Source organism: Panthera pardus, unplaced genomic scaffold (assembly GCF_024362965.1).
Source record: "Panthera pardus isolate Hobbes unplaced genomic scaffold, ASM2436296v1 HiC_scaffold_24, whole genome shotgun sequence".
Lineage (NCBI taxonomy): Eukaryota > Metazoa > Chordata > Mammalia > Carnivora > Felidae > Panthera > Panthera pardus.
Window position 1 is genome coordinate 18,271,682 of NW_026526810.1, and position 13,949 is coordinate 18,285,630.

The window sequence follows — 13,949 nt, forward strand, 5'->3', positions numbered from 1 at the left end:
TAATCATCAGGAAAATGCAGGTCAAAACCACAATGATGTATTACTTCATCCTGTTATAATGGCTATCATCAAGAAGATAAGGGATAATAAGTGCTGGCCAGGATGTGGAGAAAAGAGAACACTTGTGCACTGTTGATGGGAATGTAAATTGGTTCAGCTACTATGGAAAACAGTATGAAAGTGCTTCAAAAAGTTAAAAATAGGTCTATCATATTGCCATACTTCTTAAAGGCATGTAGACACATGAATGTACCAAATAAAAATAGTATTTTGTGCTGTTTGCTATTTTATATATCATTTTGCAGGGGTTTATTTTCACTAGTATGTTTTGGGGGGTTGTTCATTCTATAAAAATCTTCCTTATCATGCACAACTGCTATAGTATATTCTCTAGTATGCCTTATCCATTCAATCATTGATAGTATTTTACAACTTTTTTTTTTTTTTTTTTTTTTTCACAAACAAGATGCTAAAAACACCCTGGGACAAGCCTACTTGTTTGTCTGGGTTTCCCTACGATTGTGTTCTACTGATTCACACTGCATCATATCTATCCTGCCCTTGTCATGTCTCCAAGCAAGCAAAGCACATTCCCTGTCCCATTATTGGCTTTGGACCTGTGAGCACCACATCAGAAGGGACACTCTGCTTCGGATGGTGTAGTTCAGCTCCACCTGTTGCTCTTTCTCCCTTTGCCTCAGGAACAGCATATCTGAGATAAGGTCTGCTTTCCTCCATCTATGACTCCATAATGGGAGCACATGCAGAGAAGACCAGAGCTGACCCACATTCCCAAGTGGTGGTAACAGAGAAAGAGAGATTTCTTATTATACTACTCTGGGATATTAGGGACATTCAATACCATTGCAAAAGCTGAATAGTGTAACTAAATTCTAACAAGTAGAATGGTTGAGTCATAAGTTTAAGTCCATTCTACAAATATTTTGAAGTAAAAGATTTTGAACCTACTGTTCTAGATTCTGGAGTTCATAGCAGTGTAGAGCAGTGAAGAAAGTCAAGTTCCTACTGGCAGGGTGCTTATGTTCTGCACGTTATAAATTTTTAAAGTTTTAATAAATGCCATCAAATTGCCTTCCCCTAATATATAGTTATATATAGAGAGGAAATTTAGGGTGCTTTGTCTTTCCAGATTGCTTCTCCTCTATTCCCTAACCTGCAAAGAAGTGCTTTCATTCTAAGCATGAGCTCAGCAAAGCTGGCTGTACAACTAACCCTCACCTTATAGACCCTGGCAGCCAGTCTGGCTGTGGATATTCTACCTGGTAATATCATCTTTAACCTTACTTTTTAGTTTTCAGCATGAAGGGATGCTCTATCTTTACTCATACCATAAGGACAAATGAGATTATGGAAACTCATGGCTTACAATGTCTTGAAATCTTAGGCCTTTCTGTGGTTGCATGGCCATGATAGGCCATAGAACTGACAGAACTCAGTGCAGTGGAGTGAATGGAGAAGTCAGAGAGAGAACAGCTAGTGCTGTAGGGCAGGTTTAGCAAACTGGGGTCTAGGGGCCACGTCCCAGGGAAAGGAGCAGGAAGAACAACCTGACTCCAGAGTTCAGTCTGACCAGGCAAAGATGCATCTCAGAGGTCCACAATATCCTTATTGCCATTTTCCTGATGCCCTGGAAACTGTGAATGAGCCCTGGCCCCTGCATGTCCTCTAAGTCATATACTTCTTACCAGACTCTTCTCCTGTTTCAACATCCAGTGTCCTACTAAAGTCTTGGCCCTTTTCTGAAGTACTTAAGCAGGCTCCTGATATCCTGTTGGACAACTCTTGTCAAAATCCGTTTTAGAGAAACTGAGGCCAGCTTCTCCTATTAAAGTAGGCATTGGTTCTTCAGAACTTCTATCCTGGCTAGATGCTTTTTAGTCCAGCCTATCTTCTCTTCTCCCTGTGCTGTCTGTCTCTGCTGTGCTGTATCTCTTGGGGCTCTTCAGCCTCTATTCTAGGCAACTCTTTTGAGCTCCTGTCTTCTGCAAACCTGGTTTATCCACATAGTCTGTGTCACTGAGGCTTCGTGTTACCTTCCCAGCCAAGTGCACAGGATTATAGGCAATATACTCCTATGCTCTTGAATTGCCTGGGTATCATTTTTCAGAAAAATTCCTGAAGAAATCTTGATTTTGAATCACATTCTGAATATAGAAAGAACACACTTTCCAGAAGTCATGCATGACCACACAGTAACAGCAGCAAATGTATATTTAAGGCTCAATTTTTGTGTGTACTATTCTAAGAATTTTACATATATTAATCTTCACACAATGCTATGGAGTAGCTCACCTTTTTAAAGGTAAGAAAATTGAAGCACAGAGAAGAAAAGTGCCTCACCCAATATCACACATTTAGAGACATCATTGAAAGGAGACTCTGGGGCACCTGGGTGGTTCAGTCAGTTGAGCCTATGACTTCGGCTCAGGTCATGATTTCCCAGCGCATGAGTTCAAGCCCCGCGTTGGGCTGTGTGCTGACAGCTTAGAGCCCGGAGACTGCTTCAGATTCTGTGTCCCCCTCTCTCTCTCTGCCCCACCCCTTCTTGTGCTCTGTCTCTCTCTCTTTCAAAAATTAATAAACATCAAAAAAATTTTTTTAATTAAAAAAATAAAAAAAAAGAAAGGAGACTCAGAATATTCCCAGGTGATATAGTTCTGGAGACAGAAGTAATTTCTTCCCACCAATAAAGGAATTTCCTGATCAGCATCATTGGAGATTACTTGAATATTTCAAAGGCTTACGAGCACAAGTTTTTTGCTACATTACCATATGTACCGAGTATATTTTTTTGGATGAGTAGTTTGAATAAAGTTTATTCTCAATTTGAAAAAAGATAATCTCAATCCAAAGTCTGTGCTTAACATTGCCTTTAAACAAAATATTAAAGTGGCAAATACTATAGTGGTGACTATTAAGGGAGAAAAATCAGCAGAATTTGCTAATTCCTTGTTTGTAAGGAGTGAAGGGGAGGGGGCAATAAAAATGACTCCCAAGTTTCTGGTTTACATTGAACCTCTTGGTACTTGCAAGAGAATCAAAAGGCAGAGTCACAGGCTCTTGGGGCAATAGGCTGGGTGCTAAATTTGGGGCTGTCAGATGGACAGTGCCCTCAGGATTGTCAGCTGGACCACAGTTATTTGTGTCCCGGAAAGTCAGACTCCAGTTTGCATCTGGGCCCCAGCCCTACTCCTCTGCCTGTAACCTGTGAAAGTTATTTCATATTGGGACCATTATTTTCTCACTGATGATGTGGGGTGATGGTAATTCCTGTTTCATGGAATCATTTGATATAGGCCTTTAAACTGTAGATAATAATATAGGCTTGAACATTCTTGTGTAAACCCCACATGGAAACAGGCATGGTGGCAGCAGCCTCCCAGTCAGCTTTCCCTGTCACCAGAGAATCCCCAAAAGCCATTGATGGGTATACCCCTTTCAGAGAGGTGGGAAGTCCACTAAGTAAGAGGTTGGTACCACTCCTTACCTCTGGATCTTTCCTTAGATAAAGGTTTTAGGTTTTACTTGGTTTTGGATAAACCGATTCATCCAATATATATCAGTCTTACAAACTAAGTAACAGCAAAATAACTTAGTGGCAAATGCCAACTCACCTATGGCCTAGAATTTCAGAAATAATTTCTGAAGCTGGAAAAGGGGTTTTGTGTTCCTTGAGAGTGCTGCTGTTACTACCTGAAACACCAATTGCCATGGAGGTGGGGTTGGGGGACAACCTACTGATTCAGAGCACATGCCTGAAATGGGTTGGTGGAGTAGACAAAATAAGTACTGACTTGTTTCAGAACCAAACAGCCACTATCGAGAGAAACTATTTTTTTTTAACATTTATTTATTTTTCAGAGAGAGAGAGACCGGGGGACTGAGGATCTGATGTGGGGCTCAGAGCAGAGCCCAATGTCAGCGCAGAGCCCCATGTGGGGCTCAAACTCACGAACGTTGAGATGATATCCTGAGGGGAAATCAAGAGATGGCTGCTTACCAGACTGAGCCACCCAGGCACCCTAGAGAAATTATTTTTATAAACACATCTTAGTTCTGAGATTGGAATATCTAACAGCCCACTTAACTATTTTAAGTGTTTAAAATAGATCAGATTCTAAGTTTGAATTAGTTTATACTTCATCAGGTGGACTATTCACAATAAGAGATGGTTTATTGATTCAACTCCACAGAACATAAAGCAAGATGAAAAGTGAGGCCATGATTGAACACCATGTACAATGACAAAGAGAATATCATCTTTTCTGGGCATGCTGTCTCTTTATTTGACAATGTTGGAAAAACTATTAGACAAAAAGAGAAATAAAAATTGTGGTATCCATGACACATTCAACTGGGGTCATTTAAGCCATGTATGTAAAATGATGGCTTGGAAAGGGAATGGCGGAATACCCCATTTAGCTATAGACTTGCTCTGACACCCAGAAAAGTGAAGCACTGCTAACAGTGTAGTGCTGGGGGGTTAGTACCTAGATCTCCTGATTCATGATCTTCTTGATTTCTAGTAACCAGGTTTTATTTTTATTTTTTTAAATTTTTTTAACGTTTATTTATTTTTGAGACAGAGAGAGACAGAGCAGGAATGGGGGAGGGTCAGAGAGAGAAGGAGACACAGAATCTGAAACAGGCTCCAGGCTCTGAGCTGTCAGCACAGAGCCCAACGCGGGGCTCCAACTCACAAACCGTGAGATAATGACCTGAGCCGAAGTCAGAAGCTTACCCGACTGAGCCACCCAGGCGCCCCAACCAGGTTTTATTTTTATTTACTTCTTGTCTTCTGGCTCAATGCCCAACTTCTCTGTGGAGCATCCCTTGGCCTTTCTGGCCTGATGAAGTATTTCCCCACTCTGACTTCCATGCTTCCACTTTCTGACAGCTTCAGGTAATGATACTGCTCTGCCTTCTATCATTTCTCCTCTGCCCAAGGCTGAAAATGTGCTTCAACCTTTTGTTGCTGTGTCACTTTATGGACTACAAACAATGGCCCTATACACAAAAGTTCACAGAAATCCAAGTTTGCTTTCTCTCTTTTCATGCTTTTCCCTCTTGGGTCCAACCTGGTGACCCATGGAAGAAAGTAGAGATTATTTCCTTTATAAGATTGCTACTGTTTCTTAGAGACATTGTGGGAAGGAATAAAAATACTTGATTTACTCTGGAATGTAGGTAGTTGCACTTGTTTTGAGAATTAAAAGATCTTTCCCATTGTTCATGGGAAAAACTGTAGCATACAATGGCTGGATGTCATTCCACATCAATAAAACTGCAGGTGTTTACTCTTTTTGTTAAGAAAGTGAAATTTTCACAGGTACTAATTTTCTTGAGTTATTGTGTTTTATGATAAATCTACATTTAATTTTCAGTAGTGGAAAAGAGAAACAAAGTTTCAGACATAAAAGGATTTTGCACAATCCAATATGTGTTTAATTATAAGTATCAAGAATGATGAAAGCAAGGCATTGAGCAGTCAAGTGGCTGTGAAACTTAGTTACTATGGCAACAAGGGTGATTATAATGTTGTGGAGTTATGTGGCTGTTCTAGGTGGACCGAGAGAGTGTACAAAGGGAAAAGGGGAATTTGAAGGTGTGATGTCCCCAACTCAAAACATGCATAGACAAATCTGCAAATCTGTATGAGTGAGTAACATCTTTACTTTCTTTACTGCAGGGAAGATGTGAAAAACAAGTCCTGGTTCTATTAGTTGTAGAGTTGCAGTTCCATTTAATTAGTTAGTTAGTTACCTATTGTGGGAGGGATTTGTTGGTTGGTGATGACTTTTCCCCTGGTTTATTGAGATATAATTGACATATAACATTGCATTAGGCATGAAGCATAATGAGTGGATATATGTATATATTTCAAAATGATCATTGCTCACATAGTTGCAATTAGCAACTTTCAAATATACAATACAGTATTGTTAACTACAGTCACCATCCCAGAACTCATTTACATTCCAGAACTTATCTATCTTATAACAGGACATTTGTACCTTTGATCACCTTTACCCATTCCCCCTACCTCTCAACCCCACATCTGGCAACCAAACTGTTCTCTGTATCTGTAAGTTTCTTTTATATTTATATTTTGCATATAAGTGACATCATAAGGTATTTGTCTTTCTTTGACTTATTTCACTTAACATAATGTCCTCAAGTTCCATTCATGTTGCTGCAAATGCCAGGATGTCCTTCTTTTCCATGTTTGAATAGTATTCCATTGTATACATATATGACATTTTATTTGGTCATTCATCTCTAGATGGACACTTGGGTTATTTCCACATCTAAGCTGTTAAATATAATGCTGTAATGAACATGAGAGTTTACATATCTCTTTGAGATAATGATTTTGTTTCCTTCAGATACATACCTAGAAGTGAGATTGGTGGGTCATATGGTAGTTTTATTTTTAATTTTTGAGGTATCTCCACACTGTGGCTGCACCAATTTACATCCTTACCCATAATGCACAAGACTTCTACTTCCACCTAAATATACAACCTTGCCAAGTCCCTTATATTAAGATCAGGGTACTGGTGGAGAAGATGAGGGTCTAAGATGAGGGATGGAGATTGTGCTGGACAGTTGCTATAGTGGCTTTCATGATCACTGCCTCCCAGTATTCACACTCTTATATAATCCACTACCTTTGTGTGTGAGTAGTAACTGTGACTTGCTTCAAAACACTGGAAGATGGCAAAGGTGATGGGATCCATGTGATTACATTTCATAGGATGTAATTTGTCTTGCTAGGAGAATCTCTCTCACTCTCTGTGACTTTGCAGAAGTGAGCTGCCATATTGTGAGCTACCACATGGAGAGGACCATGTGGAATAGAGCTGAAGGTGGTCTCTAACATACAACCATAAAGAGACTGAGGCTCTTAGTGTGACAGCTATAAGAAATACTGTCAACAACCACATGATCTTGGAACCAGATCCTTTCCTATTTGAGCCTCAGATGAGAGAGCAGCCCCTGCTGACATCTTGCTTGCAGCTTGTGAGACCCTGAGGCAGAGATGTTAGCAGATTGATGCCCACACTTCTGACACGAAAAACACATTAGATTTGTGTTGTTTTAAGCCAGTAGTTCTGCAGTAATCTGGTTATACAGCAATAAGTAACTAATGCAGGGGTTAGAATTTGCCCAGAGATCGAGCTGAGCATTTTGACCCCACATTCCATGTGAACTTTCCTCCTGACCCTCCTCTCCCACCCTCAAGTGAAGGGACCTATTCTCTTCAGGAAAAAGTCTTTTCAATGACTGTATCTAAGGCAATTGCCTCAGAAGGAGATGTTAATTTTTCTCAGCTCTCCCCATGGCATCCAGATCCATAGTGGGCATTAGATCCCAGGAAAGCCAGTCAGAGAACTAGTCATTTTTAGAAAGATAATAAAAATACCAAAAAAGCTGCAAAAACTTACCAATTTTTATCTGCAAGAGGAAACATGCATGAGAGTGAATTTTAAGAATATTATAACAAAATGGACAAAATTTGAGATGAGATTGAACTGAAATTATTAACACAGATGTGTTCACATGGATGTAATTTGTTGGCTTACCCATGTGGAATGATATTACCAGTATGCTAAGTTGTGTAATTAAAAGCTGCATTCAACTGTTGCCCACAATTAATGAGACTGAGAAGTCAAAAGTTTCCCCGCAGCCTCTAGAGTTCAGGAAATGGGCATGTTGGAGTGGATCTCTTATGTGCTAACTACTCAGCCATTCTTTAAATAGCTACACAGAGGACCTGGAAGACACTCTTTTCACCAAGATACAAAGAATTAATTGGTGTAGATGGTACTAGTATACCTGAAAAATTCTTTGATGTCTGCCCTCTGTAATCAGAAATTAATAGTAGAAGGCACTATACTGGATACTGGATTCCCTGCTCATAGTTAGAATAATATGATTCTGGAATGGTAGACGCCAGATGATGGAACTAAAAAGTTGGAGGATGGATTGACAATTAGGGTGATTTTAAAAAGAAAAGCCTATTTATTTTGGAGTACTTTTAGATTTACTGAAAATTTGCAAAGATAGTACAGAGAGTTCTCATATATGCTTCACCCAGCTTTCTTTAATATTAGCATTATATATATCTGTGGCAAATTTGCCAAAACTAAGAAATTAACATTACACAGTACTATTAACTAACTACAGACTTCACTGGAATTTAGCTAGTTTTTTTTCTCTCTTGTTTTGCTCTGCTTTCAGATCCAATCCGTGTTGCATTTATTCTCCTTTGTCTCCTCTGATCTATGATAGTGTCTTATTCTTTCCCCACCCCACCCCCCATGATCTTGACTATATTAGAGAGTACTTGGGTATTTAGGCAAGTATTTTGTAATGTGTTCCTCCATTTGGATTTGTCTGATGATTTAATGATTAGACTAGGGTTAAGGACTTTGGGGAAGGATACCACAAAAGTAAAGTGCCCTTCTCATCACATCATGTCAGGGGATACCAGATAGTAACTGACTCATTATTGATGATATTAACCTATATAACTTGGTTAAGGTAGTATTGATGAAGTTTCTCCACTATAATGTTGTCAATTTTTTTTTTTTCCTTTTCATACTTTCTTGTTTGGGAGAGAGTCACTAAGTCTAACCCAAACCCAAGAGGAGAGGAATTAAGTTTCTACTTTTGGAAAGGAAAGTATTTGTATATTATTTGGAATTCTTTTGCAAGAAAGATTTGTACCTTCTCACATTTATTTATTATTCAGCTATTTATTTATATCATTATGGATTCATGGATTTTTTCTTTGGATTATAACTCAATATTTTCATTATTTATAGTATTGTTCAAAATGTGCCAGCTTTGACTATTGGCAGCTGTTTTAGGATGGTCTATATATCCTTTTTATATCTAACATTTTTTAAAGTACTTCCAAAATTACTTTCTGGCATTTCAAGATGCACTAAACCTGTTTGAATTTCCCTTCTGCAAGCCTAGAATCAACCATTTCTCTTAGTAAACCTGGTTCTATTTGTTGGAGAATGAAATTGAAAACGAGATCTGGGTGCTGGGTATGTCATTACTGTAGGCTTGTTACTGCTTCTAAACCCTCTCAGTGGGTAGCTAGAAAAAAAAATATATATATATATATATTATCCATTTACACATAATGCATTTCTGTCTACCTACCTACCTACCTACCTACCCTGACCTACCTACCTATAAAAGTGATACATAGATAAAAATTAACATGAGTTCATGGTAATTCCAGCTCAGCATCTAGGGTTTATTCTATCTTTCCCTCTCCTTACATATTATTAACTTTATATCTGACAACAAAAAAACCTAGTTTTCATTTTCTACAATTTAGTTATTTATTTAAATCCATTGTACATGCAACTTTAATTCATGATTCTTTTTTTTTTTCTTAATTCATGATTCTTAACTCAAACCCACTAGTGTAACTTTTTACATACAGGTTTGTTTTGTTGTTTTTCCTTTTGTGTGTGTGTTTTTTTGTTTGTTTGTTTTGTCTTTAACCTTATCATATTTAGTCAAAACAATTTTCCAAAGTTACTTAAGGTCAAGCTATTTTTGCCACATTCAATTTAAATGTTTGTTTGTTTGTTTTTGAGAGAGGGGGAGAGAGAGAGAGAGACAGAGACAGAGACAGAGAGAGACACAGAGAGAGAGAGAGAGAGGAAAAAGAAAGAGAGAATCCCAAGCAGGATCCCTGCTGTCAGTGCACAGCTTCATGGGGGCTCGATCTTAGGAACTGTGAGCCTGAGCCAAAATCAAGAGTTGGACACACCCAACTGAGCCACCCAGGCACACCTTGCCACACTCAATTTAATAAGACTATGCATACATTTATAATACAGTAGATTTCTTTATTATACTGGGCATCCTGCCTTGGGATTTCCCAAATCCTTAATGATTTATTTGATATTAGCATGCAAATAAGTTCACTCTGTAGCATTTCATTCACTTCTATGAGTCTTAACAAATTCATGGATTCATGTATCTACCATCATAGTGCCATATAAAACTGTTCCATTACCCTGAATATCCATGTGTGTTCCCTTTAAAGTCAACCACACCTTCATCAATCATTGGCAACCCCCTGTGATTTTGTTTTGTTTTTTTTTTTTTTTAAATGAGTTATATACATGGAACCGTGTAGCCTATTGGGTCTTGCTTCTTTCACTTTGCACAACTTAATATTGATCCAATACTTATAAATTCATTTATGGTCCAACTTATTTAATACTAATTATGTGATTCAGTAGCTTATTTTATTTATTTATTTTTTAACTCACAGACACTTTAATGGTTGGTTTATCAATCTCTCCTTGTAGCTCTAGCAAATATTCCTAAATATTTTAGGCTTTAATTTTAAAGGAATGCAAGAGTTGAATTGTTACACTTTTCTGGTAAATTTAACTTTTTATCATTAAGTTGTGGTCCTTTTTATTTTTTCTAATTCACAATTCATTTTTATTTATTTTTATTTTTTAAAATGTTTAAAATTTTAAAAATTTGTTTTAAATTTACATCCAAATTCGTTACCATATAGTGCAACAATTATTTCAGGAGTAGATTCCATAATGATATTTACCCATTTAGCCCATTCCCCCTTCCACAATCCCTCCAGTAACCTTCTGTTTGTTCTCCATATGTAAGAGTTTCTTATGTTTTGTCCCCTTCCCTGTTTTTATATTGTTTTTGCTTCCCTTCCCTTATATTCATCTGTTCTGTGTCTTAAAGTCCTCATATGAGTGAAGTCATATGATATTTGTCTTTCCCTGACTAATCTCGCTTAGCATAATACTCTCCAGTTCCATCCACGTAGTTGTAAATGGCAAGATTTCATTTTTTTTGATTGCCAAGTAATACTCCATTGTGTGTGTGTGTGTGTGTGTGTGTGTGTGTGTGTGTGTATCACATCTTCTTTATCCATTCATCCATTTATGGACACTGGGCTCTTTCCATACTTTGGCTATTGTTGATAGTGCTGCTATAAGCATTGGGGTGCATGTGTCCCTTCAAAACAGCATACCTGTATCACTTGGAAAAATACCTAGTAGTGCAATTACTGGGTCGTAGGGTAGTTCTGTTTTTAGTTTTTTGAGGAACCTCAATACTGTTTTCCGGAGTGGCTGCACCAGCTTGCATCCCCACCAGCAATGCAAAAGAGATCCTTTTTCTCCACATCCTCACCAACATCTGTTGTTGCCTGAGTTGTTAATGTTAGGTGTGAGGTGGTATCTCATTGTGGTTTTGATTTGTATTTCCCTGATGATGAGTGATGTTGAGCATTGTTTCATGTGTCTGTTAGCCATCTGGATGTCTCCTTTGGAAAAGTTTCCATTCATGTCTTCTGCCCATTTCTTCACTGGATTATTTGTTTTTTGGGTGTTGAGTTTGATAAGTTCTTTATAGATTTTGGATACTAACCCTTTATCTCATACGTAGTTTGCAAGTATCTTATCCCATTCTACTGGTTGCCTTTTAGTTTTGCTGATTGTTTCCTTCACTGTGCAGAAGCATTTTATTTTGATGCAGTCCCAATAGTTCATTTTTCCTTTTGTTTCCCTTGCCTCTGGAGACGTGTTGAGTAAGAAGTTGCTGTGGCCAAGATCAAAGAGGTTTTTGCCAGCTTTCTCCTTGAGGATTTTGATGGCTTCCTGTCTTACATTTAGGTCTTTCATCCATTTTGAGTTTATTTTTGTGTATGGTGTAAGAAAGTGGTCCATGTTCATTTTTCTGCATGTCGCTGTCCAGTTTTCCCAGCACCACTTGCTGAAGAGACTGTCTTTATTCCATTGGATATTCCTTCCTTCTTTGTCAAAGATTAGTTGGCCATATGTTTGTGGGTCCATTTCTGGGTTCTCTATTCTGTTCCATTGATCCGAGTGTCTGTTTTTCTGCCAGCTCATTTGTTTTTATTGCTGAATGATATTCCATTGTATTATATGCCACAATTTTTTTTATCAATTTATTGGTCATCTTGGTCAACTATTTGGACAGAGACTTTTGCTTTTTTATATTTTTGGGCAAAGATTTTATCTACAAATTCAATTTATTTAATAATTATAGAGGTTTTCAGGTTATCTATTTCTTTTTGAGTGAGTTTTGTAATTTGAGGCTCCCAAGGAATTGGTCTATATCACAAAAGTTTTCAAATTTAGGGTCACAATGATGTTTGTGGGATTCTGTTATTTTTTTAATGTTTATTTATTGTTTAGAGAGAGATACAGACAGAGCATGAGCAGGAGAGGAGCAGAGAAAGAGGGAGGCACAGAATCTGAAGCAGGATCCAGACTCTGATCTGTCAGCACAGAGCTCAACGTGAGTCTCTAACTCAGGAATCACAAGATCAAGACCCGAGCAGAAGTTGGATGCTTAACTGTTTGAGCCACCCAGACGCTCCAGGACTCTGTTATTTTTTTAATACCTGTAGGATCAGTATTGAGGTTGCCTGTTTATTTCATTACATTGGTAATTTGTGTTTACCTTCCTTTATCTCCGTGATCCTCACTAGAGGTATATTCATTGTATTGATCTCTTTTAGAACCAACTATGATAATTTTCCTTATTGTTTTTCCATTTTCTGTTATCAAATGTATTGACTTGCTCTAATTTGTCTTATTTCATTCTTTCTGTTTATTTTAGCTTTAATTTTCTCCTTCTCTCATTTCTAGTTTGTCTTTGTGGAATATGAAGTTGCTAATTTTTCTAATAGAAGAATTTCATGTTATAAATTTCCTCCTACTGTTGAATAAAGTATGCCAAAGATGGCCAACGGGACTAAAACAAGCTCTGGTCTCTAGCTTAGAGACCCCCTCCTCTGGGTTCTTCCTTTGTTTGTTGCATGCGTGAAAACCCCCCACAGATATGGAAGCTGACAACATAAATTACTACACTGTAAGGGACATCAGAAAGGAGACGACCCCATAACTTGAGGAAATCACCTGGCCCACAAAACAGCCAGAGCGGCCGTCTGTCATGACCCAGGCAAAGCTCCTACCTACAGTATGACTCTTGTGCCCCAGAGGGAAGCCTCTCCACCCCAGTACACAAAGAAAGAAATTGGGCCTCAACAGAAGGGGGAACACTAAGCGAAGAGGGATGGTGGGTTATGCCAAATGGACACACCTTTGTCTCGTCATCTACGGGGAAACACCTAATGAAAGAATATCACCAACTCACGACCTAGGGAAAACTTCACCAGAGGCCCCCCTCTAAAAGAACTACTATAACAGCCAGCTGCCAGCATTATGCTGAGCTGTGGGTGAACAATGTGTAACGTTTGCCAAAAACAATGCTTGGTCTGCCCCATAGCCCCTGCCTGGCACACAAAAGATGGGGGCCACCCCTTTTGAAGACTTAGAGGTGGACTTTACCGACATACAACCAAATAAAGGGTTCAGGTATCTTCTTGTAATAATCTGTACATATTCAGGATGGGTCGAAGCATTCCTGACCAGAATGGAATGAAGTCACGAGGTGCCAAAGCCCTTCTACGGGAGACTGTGCCTGGGTTTGGTCTACTCTTAACCATACACAGTGATAATGGACCTGCATTTGTGGCAGATATAATACAAACCCTGACAAAGTCCTTCAACATTACCTGGAAACTGCATACTGCTTACCAACCCCAGAGCTCAGGGAAAGTAGAGAAGATGAATCACACCCTCAAGGAAACCCTGGCTAAGTTCCACCAAGAGACTAATCTCCCATGGCCAGATTTACTACCGCTGGCCTTCCTGCATGCCCAATGCATGCCTTGGGCACTGGGATTCTCCCCTTTTGAGTTATTATATGAGAAACCCCCCATTTAGCCACCCCCCCCCATGTAACTCCAAGGAGACCTACCCCCAGATTGGAGACAAGGGAATAAGAGAATAGCTCCAGACCTTGGGGGCAGTCCTAAA

At 38.7% G+C, this 13,949-nt stretch overlaps 1 long non-coding RNA gene across 1 annotated transcript in view; it reads left to right on the plus strand.

The window, feature by feature from the left end:
- LOC109258146 (uncharacterized) overlaps positions 1-12,457 on the plus strand; it is a 41,443-nt gene extending 28,986 nt beyond the window's left edge. Inside the window, exon 3 of the long non-coding RNA XR_002076208.2 lies at positions 12,261-12,457. This is a non-coding gene — a long non-coding RNA (uncharacterized LOC109258146). The remainder of the gene's footprint in view (positions 1-12,260) is intronic.
- The last annotated feature ends 1,492 nt before the right edge of the window (positions 12,458-13,949 follow it).